The 20,061-nt window shown below is 43.9% G+C and overlaps 1 protein-coding gene across 1 annotated transcript in view; it reads left to right on the top strand.

The window, feature by feature from the left end:
- The first annotated feature begins 6,663 nt into the window (after positions 1-6,663).
- LOC124722163 overlaps positions 6,664-20,061 on the top strand; it is a 483,207-nt gene continuing 469,809 nt past the window's right edge. Inside the window, exon 1 of the mRNA XM_047247365.1 lies at positions 6,664-6,852. The gene's annotated coding sequence lies outside the window, so the exon portion shown is untranslated. The remainder of the gene's footprint in view (positions 6,853-20,061) is intronic.

Raw genomic sequence — 20,061 nt, 5'->3', positions numbered from 1 at the left:
GCGCAGTTGGAGGTGAGCCGCCAGCAGTGGTGGATGTGGGCAGAGAGATGGCGGAGGTTTGTAATTTGTCATGAACTGCTATATTTATATATGATGATATCAAGGTAAATACATTGTTCGTTCTCTATTAATATCTTTCATTTGCTAACTATCCCTATCAGTAGTTAGTGCCTTCCATAGTTTGAATCTTTTATTTAGCTGGCAGTAGTGGCGCTCGCTGTATTGCAGTAGCTTGAGCAGCGAAGATTTTTGTGAGGTAAGTGATTTGTGAAAGGTATAGTTTAATGTTAGTCAGGGCCATTCTTTTGTAGGGAATTTTGAAAGTCAGATTGCGTTGCGCTAACAAAATATTGTGTGTCAGTTTAAGCACAGTCATGTAGAATTGTTCAAAGGGGACGTTACAATTTTGGTACAAGGAAACTGTGCTCTCCTGTAACTTGATGCAGAGTAAACGTGTAGTTATGATTTGCTCTGCTTTGTTACCAGAATTATCCTTGTTTCTGTGAAAATACTTTCACAACAGTGAAAAAGTTTGTAATACGCAATCACCAAAACGTAGTAACACGAAAGGATCCGGTTGTTGGTATGCGACTATGTACAGATCCAAAACTACCGTGACGTTACTGCCGCCGCTGCGGCAACAGCTAAGCATTGCATTTGTCTTGCCGCTCTTCTATTGAATTCTGTGAACCCATACAAGGGATGCATACCGACAAAATCTTTATCTGATATTTCCATTCTAATGCGAATCTCTATTGACGTACAACCAACACTGCCGGAAACAAACAACCCCGAGACAGAACCGAGCAGAACTCAATGGAAGCTTGTACACCCAGAAAAAATTTGTGGAAGTTCCTATGGGACCAAACTGCTGAGGTCATCGGTTGCTAGGCTTACACACCACTTAATCTAACTTAAACTTACTTACGCTAAGGACAACACACACACACACACACACACACACACACACACACACACACACACACACACGCATGCCCGAGGGAGGACTCGAACCTCCGTCGTGGGGTGCCGCGTGAACCGTGCAAGCCGCCTGAGACCACGCGACTACCCCGAGCGGCTGTGGATCCAGACTAAAGTACACATTCCTGTTTTCCATATCACGTACAGTTAGTGAATGGAACAAGTTTATTTCAAAACAAGACACACAGTGCATACCGTCGGAATTTGCACTGTTGAGTAGATATTTTCAGTGCAGTAGCGATACAAAGCGTAAGAAATGAAACGAAATGTAATTATACTGTGACGGGCCACCGGGGACAAGTGTTCCTTTGTACCAAAATACTTAGTAAATATTTCAGATCATACACCGAAATTTTATCGGTGGAGTTCTGGTCCATGTTGTATACAGAATTGTGTCCAAAACGCTAGGACGAAAGTAATTTTCTTATGATGTGTCACTGCCAAGTAACATAGCTCGATAAAACATGGAGCATACATAGAAAGAACTCACAGTATATTACACAAGGTAACTGAAAGAAACAGGCAATGAAACGAACAGAAGTGGCACATTTATTCAAAGACAATAATTACACTGAATTCGCACCGATTTATGATGGTGCCCTGGACATTACATTCTTAATAGCGTTTGTAATCATCGTGGATGGCAATGCATCCAGCAGTTGTTAATCGCGCATTTTGAGGAATGGAACCCCTATCACACCAGCCTTGCGACCAGTATGAGAGCACGTTGCAAAACGTGCATTGTCGTCCATGGGGATCTCACTCCATATTAAGCACCGTCCCACCTGTTGTAATGTCCAGAGGCCAATCATAAATTGCAGTGACTTCAGTGTAACTATTGTCTTTTAAGAAAAACGTAATTTCTGTTCGTGTGGTCCAAACTGTATCGAACTATGTTACTTGGCAGCGATACACCATGCGAAAGTTACATTCGTCCTTAAGTTTTGTGTACCAGAATATAAAAGATTTGGGGGATAACGTCGGAAACTCCGTGAAGCTATTTGCAGTTGACAAAGTAATCTATAAGAAAGAAGCAATGACAGAAGATTGTAACGAAATGCAGGAAGACCTACAGGAGATCGATGATTGGTGGCAGGGACTGACAATCGACCCTGAAAGTAAATTAATGGAATGTATTGGGCACACTGTGGGAAGGAGACAAGCTGGCAGCGGCACCAATACGCACAGGGAAACATTCACGCGAGCGTCTATAGGTCCAGTGTTGCTCGTACAAGGCACCATGACAGCCATGGAGTATCGTACACTGGTTGCAGATCATGTACACCCCTTCATGACGATCGTGTTTCCCGACGGCTGTGGCATTTTTCAACAATATAATGCGCCTTGTCACAAGGCCAGGAGTGGAATGGAGAAACACAGTGGTGAGTCCCAATTGATGTGCTGACCCCCCATCTCGCCAGATCTGAACTTGATCGAAAACATCTATGGTGTGATTGAATATAGCGTCAGAGCTAATTAGATGACTTGTGTGTGCTGATGATTCCTCCAGCGACATACGCAGGCCAGAACGCTTCGCCGCTGTAGCCCGTGCTGAAGGTGGGCGTACCGGCTAATATGCAGGTGATCATAATATTTTGGCTGATCAGTGCACTTGCGAGTGGCGCGTGGGAACAATGATTGACGGTCGACCTCCGTATTAGCTCTAATTTCTCTGATTTTCTCGTTGTGATCATTTAGCGAGACTTATGAGGTAGGAATTGTTGTGTTGCTCAACTCTCCAACAGTACGCACAACGTGGCTCTTGCGTCTGCCGCTAGAGTCTTTGGAACATCTCCGTAACGCTCTCTCCGTGATCCCGAGACGAAACGCGACGCTCTTCTCTAGCTTTTGTATTAATTCAACATAGCGAGGGTCCCAGATTGATGAGCAATACTCAACAATCATTCGAGTGACTGCTTTGTAGCCTATTACTTTTGTGGATGAACTACATTTCTTTCAGATTCTTACAGTGAATCTCAGGTTGACATCTGCTTTAAAAAATGGTTCAAATGGCTTTGAGCACTATGGGACTTAATTGCCAGGTCATCAGTCCCCTAGAACTTAGAACTACTGAAACCTAACTAACCAAAGGACATCACACACATCCATGTCCGAGGTAGGATTCGAACCTGCGACCGTAGCGGTCGCGCGGTTCCAGACTGTAGCGCCTAGAACCACCCGGCCACTCCGGCCGGCCATCTGCTTTACCTACGATTTGGTTTATGTAATCATTCCGCTTAAGGTCACACAGCATGGTTACTCCCAGGTATTTTTCGGTAGTTATTGATTTCAGTGATTTTTCGCAAAAGACCTAAGAAATCATTTAAATAGTCAACATGTTGCCATATTTTACGCTGAGAACACGCTCCGTAATTTTAAAACTGGCTCGTTCTATATAATAGCGAAAGGTCGCAATAACGATCCACGGAACACACGAACAACTAACTAATTGATTTGAGAGTAAGTGAATGTCTTCACTTATTAATGCCCAATACATTACATTAATTTACTTTCAGGGTCGATTGTGAGTCCCTGCCACCAATCATCGATCTCCTGTAGGTCTTCCTGCATTTCGTTACAATCTTCTAACATTGCTTCTTTCTTACAGATTACTTTGTCAACTGCAAACAGCTTCACGGAGTTTCCGACGTTATTCCCTTAATCTTTTATGTTCTGGTACACAAAAATTAAGGACGAATGTAACTTTCGCATGGTGTATCGCTGCCAAGTAACATAGTTCGATACAGTTTGGACCACACGAACAGAAATTACGTTTTTCTTCAAAGACAATAGTTAAACTGAAGTCACTGCAATTTACGATGGGCCTCTGGACGTTACAACAGGTGGGACACGGTGCTTAATATGGCGTGAGATCCCCATCGACGTTTTGCAACGTGCTCCCATACTGGTCACAAGACTGGTGTGATAGTGGTTCCATTCCGCAAAATGCGGGATTAAAAACTGCTGGATGCATTGCCATCCATGGTGATTACAAACACTATTAAGAATGTAATGTCCAGGGCACCATCATAAATCGGTACGAATTCAGTGTAAATATTGTCTTTGAATAAATGTGCCACTTCTGTTCGTCCCATTGCCTGTTTCTTTCAGTTACCTTGTGTAATATACTGTGAGTTCTTTCTATGTATGCTCCATGTTTTATCGAGCTATGTTACTTGGCAGTGACACATCATAAGAAAATTACTTTCGTCCTAACGTTTTGGACACAATTCTGTACACAACATGGACCAGAACTCTATCGATAAAATTTTGGAGTATGTTCTGAAATATTTACTAAGTATTTTGGTACAAAGGAACACTTGTCCCCGGTGGCCTGTCACAGTATAATTACATTTCGTTTGATTTCTTACACTTTGTATCGCTACTGCACTGAAAATATCTACTCAACAGTGCAAATTCCGACGGTATGCACTGTGTGTCTTGTTTTGAAATAAACTTGTTCCATTCACTAACTGTACGTGATATGGAAAACAGGAATGTGTACTTTAGTCTGGATCCACAGCCGGTTCACGCGGCTCCCCACGTCGGAGGTTCGAGTCCTCCCTCGGGCGTGTGTGTGTGTGTGTGTGTGTCTGTGTGTGTGTGTGTGTGTGTGTGTGTGTTGTCCTTAGCTTAAGTAAGTTTAAGTTAGATTAAGTAGTGTGTAAGCCTAGGAACCGATGACCTCAGCAGTTTGGTCTCATAGGAACTTCCACAAATTTTTTCTGGGTGTACAAGCTTCCATTGAGTTCTGCTCGGTTCTGTCTCGGGGTTGTTTGTTTCCGGCAGTGTTGGTTGTACGCCAATAGAGATTCGCATTAGAATGGAAATAACACATAAAGAATTTGTCGGTATGCATCCCTTGTATGAGTTCTCAAGATTCAGTAGAAGAGCGGCAAGACAAACGCAATGCTTAGCTGTTGCCGCAGCGACGGCAGTAACGTCACGGTAGTTTTGGATCTGTACATAGTCGCATACCAACAACCGGATCCTTTCGTGTTACTACGTTTTGGTGATTGCGTATTACAAACTTTTTCACTGTTGTGAGAGTATTTTCACAGAAACAAGGATAATTCTGGTAACAAAGCAGAGCAAATCATAACTACACCTTTCCTCTGCAAAAAGCTACAGGAGAGCACAGTTTCGTTGTATCAAAACACTCAGAAAATGTCCACGAACAACCTCCGGATTTTTGAAGGTGCAGTTCCGGTTCACACTGTATATCATAAACAGTAACGATCCTATCACACTTCATCAGGATACTCCCCAAAATTACCTCTACGGCTGTCGATTTCGTTCCGTTAAGAGCCGCACTTTACGGTGTGTGACGAAGGGTATTTTGTGTGGCTCTATTACTTCTACACGTGAGGACGAGGTACGTGTTTCAAGTTTTTACAAAAACAATTCGAGAAAAACATTTTCTTCCTGTTGATGGTTTGCTTTCTCATAATGTTCGCGTTTTAAATTTGGTATTTCGAAAACACGCTTTTGGAACGATTCAACAGCTCCTTGAGGTGATGGAAATAGTTGCCCAAGAGAACGAGAAGAGGTCGTTAGGCGATAAATCGAGTGAATACGGTCAGTGAGATGTCAGCTTCCCGTTTTTCTCCGTCAGATAATACATTGTGTGAGAGCTGGCATTGTCATGATGAAGAATGGTGCGACGTTTCCGGTTATTTTTTCCTGATTCCACTTATGACTTGTGACAAATTTTTGTATATCATTCGACATTGACTGTTCTTCGATCGTATATAGCAACGGTTGCGACAGATCCAGTGTAAATAACTAAACGAGCACCCTCGCATCGCAATGATGAAGAGGGTATCGGGATGTATCGGACCACGCAACTCTCTGCCATTGCGGCAACGTCTAGTGCTCATTTGAGTCGCAGAGCCGATGTCGTGGTGTTAACACTTGAACATGTATGGGTCGTCGGCTGTGGAGGCCCATCGTTAGGAGTGTCCGGTGCACTGTGTGTTCTCTGCCCAGTATTAAAGTCTGATGTTAGTTCTGCCACAGTTCGGCACCTGTCCAGTTTCACGATTCTGATCAGCCTACTACATCCGATATCTGTAATGAGGGGTGGCTGCCCAACCCCACTACGTCCGGATGTGGTTTCACCTGGCTTCGCCACATGTTGAATACAATCACCACAGCACTTCTCGAACATCCGGCATGACGTGGAGCTTCCGAAATGCTCGTGCCGAGCTTCCAGGCTATCACAATCTGCCCTCGGTGAAACTCACATAGATCGTGCTCCTTTCCTGTTCTACACACGGACAGCACCCTCATTGATACTACATACACCGGGCGTTTGTCTGATTAGCAGTCAATCCCGGCCATGTGACGCTGCTATCGCCTGGATGGGTTTGTATCGATAATAGGTCGGTGGTCACAATGTTGTGGCTGATCAGTGTGGAAGAGAGCAAAGGAGAAGAGATACCTTGTACCAACAGTACCCTCCGCCGCTTCCGGAGCATAGCCGTCAGAAAGCGGGAGGTGTCGGTATAATTTAGTCGTGGGCGGGATGGCGATTTTGTCGCGGTCGCGGAGGCGGAGGCGGCGCGGCGCTCCCCAGTCCCCACCGCGGCGCGTCTTTCACCTTTTACCTGCCCCCTCCTCCTCCCCCTTTCGCTTTCCGTGACTGAGTCGTGGTCTCGAAGGCAGACAGTTGCGCTCCGCGCGTCGCCTTGCGCAGTGAAAGCCTAACGGTAGCTGCGGTGTTGGGTGCTGCTCTGCTTATGCAATTCTAGCCATGGCGAGTCGGCGACTGCCAGCCACCTGCGGGAGCCCTCGGTCCTTCTGACACGCCGTTCCCTTCGAGTGATTCTTCTCGCTGGCGCCGGGAGACGCAATTTCGAGAGCGACAAGGTAGGTACAGGCTGTGGCTGTCGCTTACGAGCGCCAGTAATGTACTAGCTTGGAACTGGCAACATAAGCGAAGCCCTCGCGATCGGTAACTGTTTCATTTGGAAAGCTCGCTCGGCTTCTGGCACACGCAATATTGTACTCGCATAGCTCGTGGCCAGAAAGCTGAAGGCAAACCGGCGATCCGATCCGTCTTTCTTTTCCTTTCGGAGTGGGAACTCGTAAAATTTTCTCGCGTTTTTTTCCACATTGAGTCTGACCTGCTATAAAGAAAATACTGGTGAGTACCACACTAAAGTCTCTACTTCGTCCCTAAACTTCAATTTACTCTTTTCGCTTAACGTATGTATCGAGATATATATTCTAAAATAATTTAAGTTTTTAGATTTTATGACAATAATAACATTGTATGCCATACCTCTTTTTCAACAATATGACAGTTTAGACTTAGTAACTCAGCTATGCAGAAATAAAGGATCGCGTAAATTGTTTGCCTTTCTTTTGTTCAGGCTCTTTCATTCAATACGTTAAATAAACACCAAACGAAAGTGACAGATATACGATCGTATCAGGCTTTCACCATACTTCTCTTTCACCACGTTAAAAGATATAAGACAATAAAAATTAAAATTTCACATACGTTCTTTCCGACGCAGTACTGAAGGAAACAAACACTGATTGATGCCCTAATTTCACACGAGTAAAACGAAATGTTTACTGTTTGTGTGCGAAATAGCTGTATAGTCCTGAAATGGTTTTCGAGAGACGCTGATTGTGTAATCTTAGCTTTCCCAATCTCAAATAATAAAGACTGGTACGCGCTGTGAGTGCACATAACGCGTGCGTCTGCATCCACGTTGTCGTTGGGCCAAATAATCTGTGTTGAGCTGTCTACGTATTATAGGTGCGGAGAAAGCTGCTACGCTAACCACACTACGGTCAGTAGACACAAGTCTCTGGCAGTGCATTATTGCATTATTTGGTGCTGTAGTGCGTTACTCATTTTTATGTCTCTGCTTTAGTTACGCCGTCACGTTTCCTCTTCAAACACGTCAGAACTCTCTGGTGCATGTTTCAGAAAATCATGTTAATGACCATACTGTGCTACATCAAACCTCTGCAGTCCGTTGTATGTCTCTGAGTTGAGATGACAGTGACAAATGTAGTTTGGAGTGAAAAATGAGGTTAATGGCAATACCTAGAGAGAGATAAAAAAGGACATAAGATTTGAAGAATATTTTGTTGACATCAACGTCTTTAAAGATTGACCACCACCTTAGTTGGATAAGATTACTGCGCGACAAACGCCGATTTCAGGAGTCATCCGGAATTCGACAAAAATGTTTCAGGATGACAGTACGTCGATTTACGGCATGATCCTCCAGATCACGAATACGGTGTTTCAACCACTGTGCAATTATATGAGAGACGTTGCGAGAACAGCGGATGACGGCCGACGAATTTAATGATGATTTGTCAGACGATGCGTCCTGGGAATACATTAACATGTGGCTGAGAGGGGCAGCGTCATGCCGCAACAATACGCTGCCTGAAGCACTGAAGCACGCAGCACACACATCTTGGCAGCCATGACGTATCTGAAATCTGCCTTATTTTGCTGTATGAAGTTATTTAGCTGGGATTACGGAGCTCTCATGCTGAGGAGGTACACAGAATTTTCAAATGTTCTTAATCTTGTATCGATCCTCGGGAAGGCATACTTAATGAATATTTAGAAGTGCGATGAAGTGCTCTCTTTGTAACGTATCGTCAGATTGTTTTCTTGCTGTGGGAACTATTTTCAATGAGTCTTCCGAGGGAAGCTCTTCGACATACACATTCACTGGAACTCTGTTCAAAAAATTCTTTACTGCACTGTAGTGGATTTATGGTTCTTCAGATAAACGTTACATCTTCGAGTTAAATTTCGTTTGGTTAGTAATTAATTAAATTCGTGTACTTCAGTGTTGGTAACAAATTTACGTATGAAAAAGGACGATCTAGTCCAGTCGCAAGAAGGAAATACGGATACATTATAATGACGTTTATAGCAAATTTTTCTGAGTCACAGCTAAGTTTTGTTACTGTTACCGGTTTCAGAACTCCACAATAATGAATATGCTTGTTTACAATACTTTCAGAATCTAGAATTTTCACCTGTTGTCCGCCCCGATAGCTCAGTGGTCGGCGCGGCGGAATATCACGCCATGGGGCCCGGGTTCGATTCCCGGCTGGGTTGTAGGTTTTTTCCGCTCAAGCACTGGGTGTTGTGTTGTCCTCATTATCAATTCACCATCATCAGTGGAAGGCAACGGGAAACCACCACTGGAATCACTTCCCAAGACGCTCACGCGGTGGACCTCTCTGACGAGGCTTTCCCCATGACAAGACCTGCCGTACTGTAAACGTTCACAGAACAAAGCAACGAATGTTTATATCCTACAGCGAAATTTCATGCGCCAATATCTTCTTCCGAGTACCGGCAGCTTGGCGAGTGTTGCGGGCAGTAGGCTAGAACCCCGGCCCTAGTAGGCGTCCAGTTTTTGCACTCTCACCCAGACAAATCCTGTAGAGTGGTGCTCAGTGATTTCCATATATTTACATACATCGCAGCATCTAGCCGACAGTCGAAAAGAGATGCTGCACAGTCTGCATGTATCGCCTTGTGTGCAGATGCTCGATTTTGCTCTGTCTGTCAACGGTTTCTTTCTTTTTTATTCATAGTGCCGATTTATTCTTTTAACTATTTTTCAGTGCGTTCTTTTATTCTGTGAAGCTTTTTGTTTCTGTCAGATGAAGAGTCTTTGGTCAATTCCGGATGTCTGGTTTTATTCACGTATGTTATAGCTGGCTTTCACGATAATATTCTTAACTGTAGTCTCTCTCCTCCAGGGTAATTACGTCTTTATAGCACAGTAATGACCATAATAATAATAATAATAATAATAATAATAATAATAACCATAGGAAGAAGAAGCAGAAGAAGAAGATGGCGGAGTAAGGAACGAATTAAGGAAAGTGAGAGTACGGATTACCAGGTCAAGTGACCATTACAGGTTCAACTAATATCTAAAGTGAATCATCATTAGTATTGTAAGCTTGTAAAGTAAACTGGATGTTCAGTAATCATCGTTTGGTTCTGAAACTCTCACAGCAACCGTGCTTGCATAAATTATGGGAATTCAGGTCCTTGTATTTTGCAAATAGTTGTTCTTTTTGATGCTAAAACACCTGTTAAAAGTGTTTATTAGCTTAACCGAATAATTGCACACTCACGTTTGTGAAAACCTCAGTACCTAGAGACAGTCACCTACGACAATCAGTTATCGGTAGATGAATAAAACTGTAATAAGGGATTAAGACAGCAAACAGATGTGGCACCACGTGGACCAAGCAGTGGCCTCTGATGCGTCCGTGTTACGTCTAGCTTACTGAGTGAAAAGCCTCAAACTAAGCTACATCGTGGAACCAACATCAAACCGCCTGCCTATGTTACATAGTAAGTTCGAACGGAGAATAATGTTCGTGTTGGTCATTTCGTGACATTTTGGTTTGTGCAAGGCATATTGCGTTTAAATGCGACACAACTTGCGGATGATCAAAATCGAATTTCGGAAACCTGTTTTCGCTATCGAGATTACATTTTACGCATGAATACAGTTTGCAAGCCCAGTCAAATATCGGTTTTCAGCGTTTCAGTTGTTCTACATGAATGGTGTCTTTAAATACGTAGTTCCAATTTCATCAGCGCGATGAGGTGAGGTTATCAGTAACTTCTTAATATTTCCATAAGCTCTTAAGAATAAAAAGGAGATTTTTCAAGAATTTTTTTTAAAAATCTTATCAACTGCAGTTAATGCGTGCCAAACTGTTTGGTTACACCCATCTGGATCACGTGCGTTGCCTAAAACAGTGGGAAGTGATTATTGGTAAATCATTATTGTATTCCAACATTTTGGAGTCTCGGAATGAATGTTTTCGAGACATTCCTGCTGCTGCGTACAGGATTAACGTCACCAGTAACCATTGTGTGCGGCAGGCTGAAAGAAAGAGTGGCTACATAGTTTACAAGTTAACCACAAGTGTAGCTGGATGACACACTACAAATCCCATAGTCCAGGGTTCGATTCCCAGTTCATCCTAGAATTTTTTTCAATCACTTATTACTTTTCTCCCCTCTGGAAATTATTTGTTAATATGAAAAATACCGAGGTTCAAAGTTCAAATGGCTCTGAGCACTATGGGACTTAACATCTGTGGTCATCAGTCCCCTGGAACTTAGAACTACTTAAACCTAACTAACCTAAGGACATCACACAGCACCCAGTCATCACGAGGCAGAGAAAATCCCTGACCCCGCCGGGAATCGAACGCGGGAACCCGGGCGCGGGAAGCGAGAACGCTTCCGCACGACCACGAGCTGCGGACAAATACCGAGGTGCTCTACGGTTTGCAGTCTACGTTAAACTGTATGTCCGCCAATAGTTGGTTGGGTAAGTCAGTTTAAAGATCGGAAAAAGTCGTGGAGATATCACCAGCAACAGGATCATGCCTAATAAAGCACTGTGGTGTTCAAACTAGCCTTTGGGTTGACCACATCTTTACGTTTCGCCTTGTGCGAGATACAGAGCTGTTGATAAGCAGTTAGATTTTGTTAATCCAACAAATATATCATCATGTATCTTCCAATCTGATAACATTAACATGAGATTCTCTTCAACCGAATAAAGGAAATGTCTAATTTATCGGTCATTCAAACACTTCTTCTTTTCCTTTACGCAACAAAACGTCACTTCCTTCACTTTAACCAACATTTTACAAAGCAGTTAGCTACCTGATACCCAGTCGCGATTCAAATGCTGTAGAACGTTTACATGGAGCACAACACGACTGTGAGAGCTAAGCATTTTCAGGATAGATTTTGGACTATTTGGACAGCCAGTAGTCCATCTCCGTAGCTTATTGCCACGAGGAGGACCTTGGTTCTGTTCCTGGCACTGTTAGGGAGCACTCATCCTTGTGAAGCAAACTGAAGAGCTACTTGAATTGGATGTAGCGGCTGCTGGGAAGCTGACAACGTGTGGGAGAGCGGTATGCTGACACAATATCCCTCTGTACTGCACCCAAATGACCCCATTGGCAGAAGATAACACAGCAGTCGATCAGTATCTGATTATCATCAGGGCCGGAATGTCGAGTTTGAAAAAAGAAAAGAAAACATGACCAACGAGAAGAGGTATTGGGAAACCAGTGTACGGACTGTGAACACGGTGTGGAACCAATAAATAGACGAGTGTCGCATGCAAGCACTGGAACATGTCACGTAGCCACAGCAAAGGATAGCCGCCATCATATCCGCACAACGACTCAATCGTCTTTACAGGAGGTACTCTTCTCCCGATCTTCGATGAAGGCTTAGCCCTACGTACTGCTGCTTGCGTCGTTAGGTGTCCGTTTCAGTTATTCTTTCCTTCTACGAATGTCCTTTCTTGTGAGAATCTGAAAAAAAAACGGAAGAAAATCTACATTAGAATGTTACAGCACCATGTTATTCCGCCAGCAGGTGTGGCTCTATACCCTGGTGCTCAGGTTGCGCATTTGTCGGTTATGCGACGTTCTACATTTCTCGTAGAAACCACTTGCTGATCGACCAAACCTCTCCCGCAGGTAAGGTGTTCCGCCTACCTGATGAGGTTCCGCCTCCGGAAAATCGCGACATAGGTCCAAACGGAGTTCGAGGACACGATTTTCAGGCGGTCGATATGGGTGTCGGGGCTGACCTTCCACACTACAAAATTGGGTGCAGTAGCGTCTTACCGATAACAACTTTGATAATGAGGTCTTATGAGAGTGTGTACGTCAGGTTTAATAGCAAATATAGCTAGCGTAGCTGCCTCAAAGCTTTTCCCCTCAGTTCTTCGACGTGTTGGAACCACGTAAGACGCCTGTAGAGGGTGATAGCCAGGTTCTTGGTCATCTTCCCTATTGTACAGGTCCGCCCAGTACGCCTAATTGCCTCAAGTCCACGGGAATTGTAAGTATCGCTACGAGGAATGCTTGGCTCTTCATTGCACTGAAGGCCAATCTCCATCCCATGATCCCAGGTCGTCTCAGGTGGTCTGGAGTCTCCGCTGCAGAAGCTGAAAACTCGTCGTTCGTGTGTATAGCGGCGTGTCATCGGTCTGCAGAGCGAGCTGCACGAGTGGCCACGATGGCAAATCCGCTTTATACAGAGTATACAACGAGGGACTGAGTTCCGAACCTTGTGGGTCTCCCACCAGAATCCAGCGCTCTGTGGACAGGCCGTCCGTTGTCCTGACAGGGAAGGTTTTCTCTTCCGAGTAGGATTTCAGTAAACCCATCTGCGAGGCTGGAATCCTATGCACAATGATTTTGTACAACAGGCCCTTGCTCTGTACGCAGTCGTATACACTCGATACGTCCAGAAACGCTAACCCGAAGTATTCCCGTCGCTCGAGTGACTCCTTCACTTCTTCGATTAGTCTCAGAAGCTGATGGACTGCGGCATTTCTTCTTCTCAGGGAGTAGGCGAGCAGCTTCCACATGGCGTTTGTGTACAGCCTCTCGAAAACCTTCGACACTGCAGGTCGATAATTCTTGAGGGGGCGAAGATCCTTACCAGCCTAAGGTATTGCTACTACCTCGACGTGCTTTCTCACTGTTGGAAAGATTCCGGTTTGAATGATGCTATTGCACCCACAATCTAATGCGCTTCAAGATGTTCTGGCATCTTCCGCAGCATCAGGTTCGTTAACAGGTCGGAACCACCAACTTTCCTTGTCTGAAGTTGCACCTGTACTTCGTCTGCTGTGACACTATCGATGACTCAGTCAGGAATATTGGTAGGAGCTCGGCCACCTGCTGGATACGGTCGTCAGTGTCTGGGACGTCGATAGGCGTGAAATTTTCTGCAGACGCGTGCTCCATAGCGTTAACCTTGGCACCGGACTCACAGACCACCACATCGCCCACCTGGAGCGGCGGGATTTTCTGCTTATGACGAGGTGAGGAGATTGTGGTCTTTCACGCCGAGTCGTCGTCCGGACAGAGAGTGGTTAGATCCATGGCTCGCTGAGGCTTGCCTGCTTCCATTAGGTCTGATCTCGGGCTTGGCTTCCCTTATCTGGCGTTGAGGCAGTGCTTCCTCAGGCCTACCTTGCTTTACCATCAAGGTGCTTGAACAGCAGACGCCGCGTCCCTTGTGTGGTCTTCTGGCCATCTGGCGGTACACTGCAACACGTGCTGCCCTCTAAACATTGCGCATGAGACGTGAACCGGTCTTTAGCAAAGGGTTTAACAGATCGTGCAGCTTAGTCCGCAGTACTCGACACTGAATATGAACATGCCTGCGTCGACTGTTCTACGCCCTCTTTTGCGAACTGGGCTTGTGGCAAAAACACTACTCGCTTAACTGTCACGTAGACGCGTCCTTTGTAGGTTGATCGTAGTGTTTTCCAAGTAACACTTCAATCTGTCCCACAGTGACAGCGGTATTAGACTTACATTCTACAGTGCCAACCGCAATCTACATACCTGCACAGCTGTGCGGCAGTGTGACAAGATGACACGTGTGATGATTTGAGACACAGAATGGTACATCGTATGATATCAACTTCTGACTATTTTGGGTACTATGAACCTCAACCATTGCATCTCAGAGGTTTTAGAGCTCGTTGTACTGCTCCACTTTCACGTAATTTCACACACCATATTTTAGCAGAACAGTGCTCGGCCACGTTTGACAAAGAAATCATAAGCCTTCTTCGATGAACGACAGGTTCAACTGGTTCCCTGTCATGCGCATTCGCCAGAATGTCACCCATCTAAAACATGTCTTCTGCCAGTCACTGTTCATGTTTTGTGAAATAATTTGATTTCTGTAGAGGGAAATTTCTCAAGAACTCATAAGAGGCCTCTGATCGCATGCCACAACGTTTAGAAGGAGATCAAGTACTGTACTGTAATCATAATCATTTGTGTGTTATCATTGCCTCATCAATGCTATAAAGTGCATTTCAATTTTATGTTTAGTTCTTGGTGTTGCAATTTTCATAAACGCTAGTACATGCCTGTTGCGTATAAGGAGAGATAGAAAATTAAATTAAATTTGCTGTTCGCAAAACTGGACGTTGTTCTGATAGGAAATGAAGAACGTAATAGCAATTATAGAAAATTATTGTAGTTATAAACCTGCCTGATTGGTTTTCTCTGAGGAGTTTAATTTTTGGTGTTTACCTTTGTTTTCTAAAGTAATTGCGTGAACATATTATTTTCTGTTACGCAAAAGTATCAGAAAATGACCAACAAATTCCATTAGTCATCGGAATTTAGTAGCTTCATTTAGCTTCATTGGCAAAGGATCGACTACTGTATTCATTTAACTTCAGTATATAGTATACTAACACAGTTCGACAAATAAGTTATAAGCCTATCTTAGACATACCGCTAATAAACAAACAAAACCGATTTTTTAGACGACATAAAGCTAGGCTTTCTTCGATGAACGACAGGTTCCTCTTATAAGGTCGCTAGCTGAGCCTGTTAGGTCTAGGAGACATTGTGGGAGATGTGCTGCAGTTTGCGTTTCGCCGCATTGTTGCTATCAGCTGGAAGCAGTCCTTATTTTATTAAGTTGTCTTTCGTTCCAGCCGCTCGCAATCTGATTCAGTCAATAGATCTGCATGTCCTCGATTCGTCCTCCACGTCGCCAACTAGCCTGTCGTCTCAAGGGGTAGCAAAAACGCACAGTTCATTTTTGTTCCCTCACTCTTTTGAGTGTGGTCTTGACTTCACAGGCAGTTGTAGAACGCTCTTTCTAGATTTAAGTCGCTACTTTTCTGTTTGCTTCCCCTAGATGTGATACGCTTTTGCGAGATTATATGTCCCACATACATACCTGGAGTTTACGGTTCAAATGGCTCTGAGCACTATGGGATATTTTTCCGGATATCTGGCGGGGCTATTGCAGCCGTATACAGAGTGTAACAGAAAGGCATGGCCAAACTTCCAAGGAACATTCCCCACTCAGAGAGGAGGAAAGTATGTTATATGGACATGGGTCCAGAAACGCTTTATTTCCATGTTAAAGCTGAGTTTCTACACATGGTGCGGATCAAGAGGTTCTCATGTAGCACTCTCCAGACAGTCATGAGGCCAACATTACTTGTTGCAGTTAATTGTCTTGCGAGCCGGCCGAAGTGGCCGTGCGGTTAAAGGCGCTGCAGTCTGGAACCGCATGACCGCTACGGTCGCAGGTTCGAATCCTGCCTCGGGCATGGATGTTTGTGATGTCCTTAGGTTAGTTAGGTTTAACTAGTTCTAAGTTCTAGGGGACTAATGACCTCAGCAATTGAGTTCCATAGTGCTCCGAGCCATTTGAACCATTTTTGAATTGTCTTGCGCTGAACCAGGGTTTTCGTTAACCGCATAAGGAAGTTCCTTCTGCAGCTGAGGTGTTCTCGTCTTTCTAGCCGTCCCCCAGTCTCGAGTAGTAGGCTGAAACGTCCCTCGTTCCCTAAGACGTCGATCAATTACTTCATACGTCCTCCTTTCCACGCATCGTCTTTCTCGAAATCTCTCCCCCACACAAACGTTGATCACTACGGCCATTATCACCTTCCAATTCGTGCAGAAAATGGGCGTCTGCCAAATCCGCATTTGAGTACACTTCCATAGCACTGTACCAGAAACTAAGTACGAGACGAACATTAAACAGTTGATGCTACGTGCTTGATGCTAGTAGAGCAATGAAGTTAGCCGCATGTCAGCACATCCAATGCAGTTAGTCGTATGTCAGTATTGCATTCGCTCAATTGGAACAACAAACACTGGCGCTGAACCTACGAATTACAACTTGTTTTATATTCTGAACAAACGCAGGGGGATTTTGAACATTTTATGTAAGAAAACATTTCTTTTAATTTTGGTATGTTCTGTTCTGTGTATTTCCCACGATTAATGTGATTATGAACACGAGTAGAAAATGAGCTGTAACAGGGAAATAACGCGTTTCCGAGCCCATGTCCGTAAACTCCAGCCGGCCGGGGTGGCCGAGCGGTTCTAGGCGCTACAGTCTGGAACCGCGCGATCGCTACGGCCGCAGGATCGAACCCTGCCTCGGGCATGGATGTGTGTGATGCCCTTAGGTTAGTTAGGTTTAAGTAGTTCTAAGTTCTAGGGGACTGATGACCTCAGAAGTTAAGTCCCATAGTGCTCAGAGCCATTTGAACCGTAAACTCCAGGTATGTATGTGGGACATATAATCTCGCTTCCCCTCTATTTTTTTTCTCACGATTAATTGCAGTAGTATAATTTGCGGTGATCAGGCCTGGGTGAGTGTTGGTTAACAGAGAGAACATGCTTCACGCAAGATCTGACTGTTTTGCCTAAAACGAAAACACGGGGCTCTTTTCGAATATTAATGTTTCTCAAATTTGGTGGAAAAATGACGCTGTGAAAAGGATAACAGTACATACCATTTCACTTCATGTACTGAGTTCGTAAGTAACACACTTCATAGAATCGCCATTCTAGTATTAACAGTTAAATTCTTGTTCCACTTCCACAATGAAGTTTGCCGTTGCTGTACTATTTGTCAATAGTAATTTATCACTCTATAACTGTGAACGGTAGCCTTTATAACTTTTCAAATATTGTTTTTCCGCCAACGGATGCTACTGACTAAGAATGACGATACTGTTTTGTCCATTGATTTCGTGTGCAATTGCGCACAGCCTTCGCGAATAAACGTAATTGTTGTTCAGTATTGCCTAAGCAATCGACGGAAAACTTCCAAGCTCGTATTTCTTGCTATTAGGAAACCGTTCAAAATGAAAGTCATTTTTTGGTGCTGCTCAGCTGCACGCGAAACCCAAACGGCTCGCACCTCACATTCTGGCACGTGGCCGCAAGCGCTTTGGGCATTGTTGAATGTAACAGTAATACAATACAGAACGGTACAATACAGTGCCCCTGCCGGGAAAAGGCGCGCTCAGCGAAAAAGCGATGATTCATATTGTTATCGATAGTAGTATCTCTTACAACCCACGGCAAGCAAAACCATCTCCTTAGAGTGGGAAGACAGGAAGAAATTAACATCCCGTTGACGACGATGTCATTGTGGATGGGTCACAGACACAGCTGGGGATTCTTGGAAAATTAATTGACCGAGACCTGTCTATGGCACAATTATCATGATGTGGCAGAGGAAGAACACTTAAAGCCTAAATCAAGATGGTTTCTCTAAATCGATTCAGGAAGATGTCGGCGTGTTTCCTGCGGAAAGGTAGCAGCTGATTTTTTCGTCCAATCGGAGCTTGTCCCCGGTCTGCTATGAGTGGAAAAGACGTTAAACGCTGCTTCCGCTTTCTTCCTTTCATATTCCCGCCGATCTATTGGAAGCTGGACAACCTGTGGATTCGTCACTGTTTACCGCACGTTCCAGTAACACGTCTTCGAAATTGCAAACAGAGCATTAAATGGCGACGTTAACCGCAGCTGCTCCGTTCGATTTCCCTGCCTCTGAGGAGCTGTCGTTGCCGGCTTACTTTATTTAGAAATTGACACGGTCGATTAGACGTGGATTTTAGCTCAACACTTCCTCAAGTCGTGAGACGCCATATGGATTCTGATTCAGAACTATCGAATCGTACGGGTAGACTTAATGTAACTTTAGAGCTTTTTCCATCTTTGTAAAAGCGAATGCTGAGTAGATTTACCTTACAATGTCAGCATATAGTTTATGACGAGACTTTATTTGTTTCGTTACAAGAGTTCCATATATCGTTTGGCCACGATCTCTATGTTCTTGTAAGTGATACATGCTTTTTTTTCTAGCACAGGAAAGGTATCGCTAAGACAACAAAAAAATAAAAAATAAATAAGAAACAACCGAAATGATAGCGATGAGTGGCTGATAACTTGTAACTAAAAGGTCACCATGACAAACACAGACACAGCAACCGGTCGCAGACCATTACACAACCAATGAAAATCTGGGAAATGTAGAGAAGTAACACATTTTGTGGCTGAGCAAAAGAAAAGGAAATTCACTGGAGACGTGCCATGTTCTGCAAAGTCGGAGATGAGTTGTCATGAATCCCGGTGCCTGGACTCGAATGTGATAGTGCTTCAGCACTCTACCAATTTTTGATGTTGTTCTTTAGTTTTGATGATTGTCACCATTTCGCCAGTTGCAGCTTGTTCATACGTCTACGTACTGTTTCAGTGACGATACATTCAGATGAACGCACCGTTAACATTGAAACAGTAGGAGAGGCCGGGGCACGTTTATGTGGATTTCCTTTTTTTTTAGATTTATTTAGTCTTATAGAACTGGTGTTAAATTATAACTTGGTATGTAATACTTCCAACTTAACATTACACGTAAGAGTGCAAAATAATTTTATATAGGCTCAAGTCGAGTGCATAAGCGTGCCCCGGGTATGGTGCAAGTTTATGCACCTATGCGGGCACGTTTGCGCATATTAAACGGCATAATAATGACCAAACAAAATACAGCACTAAAATTTTCAAAATATTGTTTTTTATTTATAGTAAACAAAATTACGGACTTAAAATAGTATATTACAAACATTATACTGGCAGAAAACAAATGTTTTGGCGAACTTCCACCCGTCAGCACAATGTGGCCTACATAGAAGTTTGAATGTTAACTCCAATTTATGCACATAAAATATATTGTTTCCTGGCACAATCGTTGTGATCCCACATTTTACATCAAAGGCCCTAAACCCACTCCTGATTTCTTTTCGATTGGTTATGTCGTGTCAAGCAGGAAATACAAAGGCAGTTTTCATCCTCTTCGTCAGACTGCTGCAGGTTATAAGAGAAAGGAAGAAGAGCTGGATGGAACTTTGGTTGAGACGGGAGTGATTGCTAACAGGCGCCTTGGAAGGACTGCTTTGTGACAGTAGACTGAGAAGAAAGATAAGATTCAAGCTGATACACGTCATAAAGAGAAGCGGAAATTACATGGACCTGAAGAGGATAGCAGAAGACAGGAGAGCATGGAGATTTCCCGTGTGAAATCCTGCTTTTGGGCCGAACGCTCAACGATCACGTCAGGAGGTGACCTAATCAAGATTTTCCGTGTTCTTGCTTCTAGAAATTTGTTGCTCCTATCAGTCCTTGCTGTCATATAATTAATTCTTCCTCCTCGAGATTCATGAG

The sequence above is a fragment of the Schistocerca piceifrons genome, chromosome X, assembly GCF_021461385.2.
Source record: "Schistocerca piceifrons isolate TAMUIC-IGC-003096 chromosome X, iqSchPice1.1, whole genome shotgun sequence".
NCBI classification, from domain to species: domain Eukaryota; kingdom Metazoa; phylum Arthropoda; class Insecta; order Orthoptera; family Acrididae; genus Schistocerca; species Schistocerca piceifrons.
The sequence above is the reverse complement of the archived record's forward strand: the minus strand, read 5'-3'. Positions and strand labels throughout refer to the sequence as shown.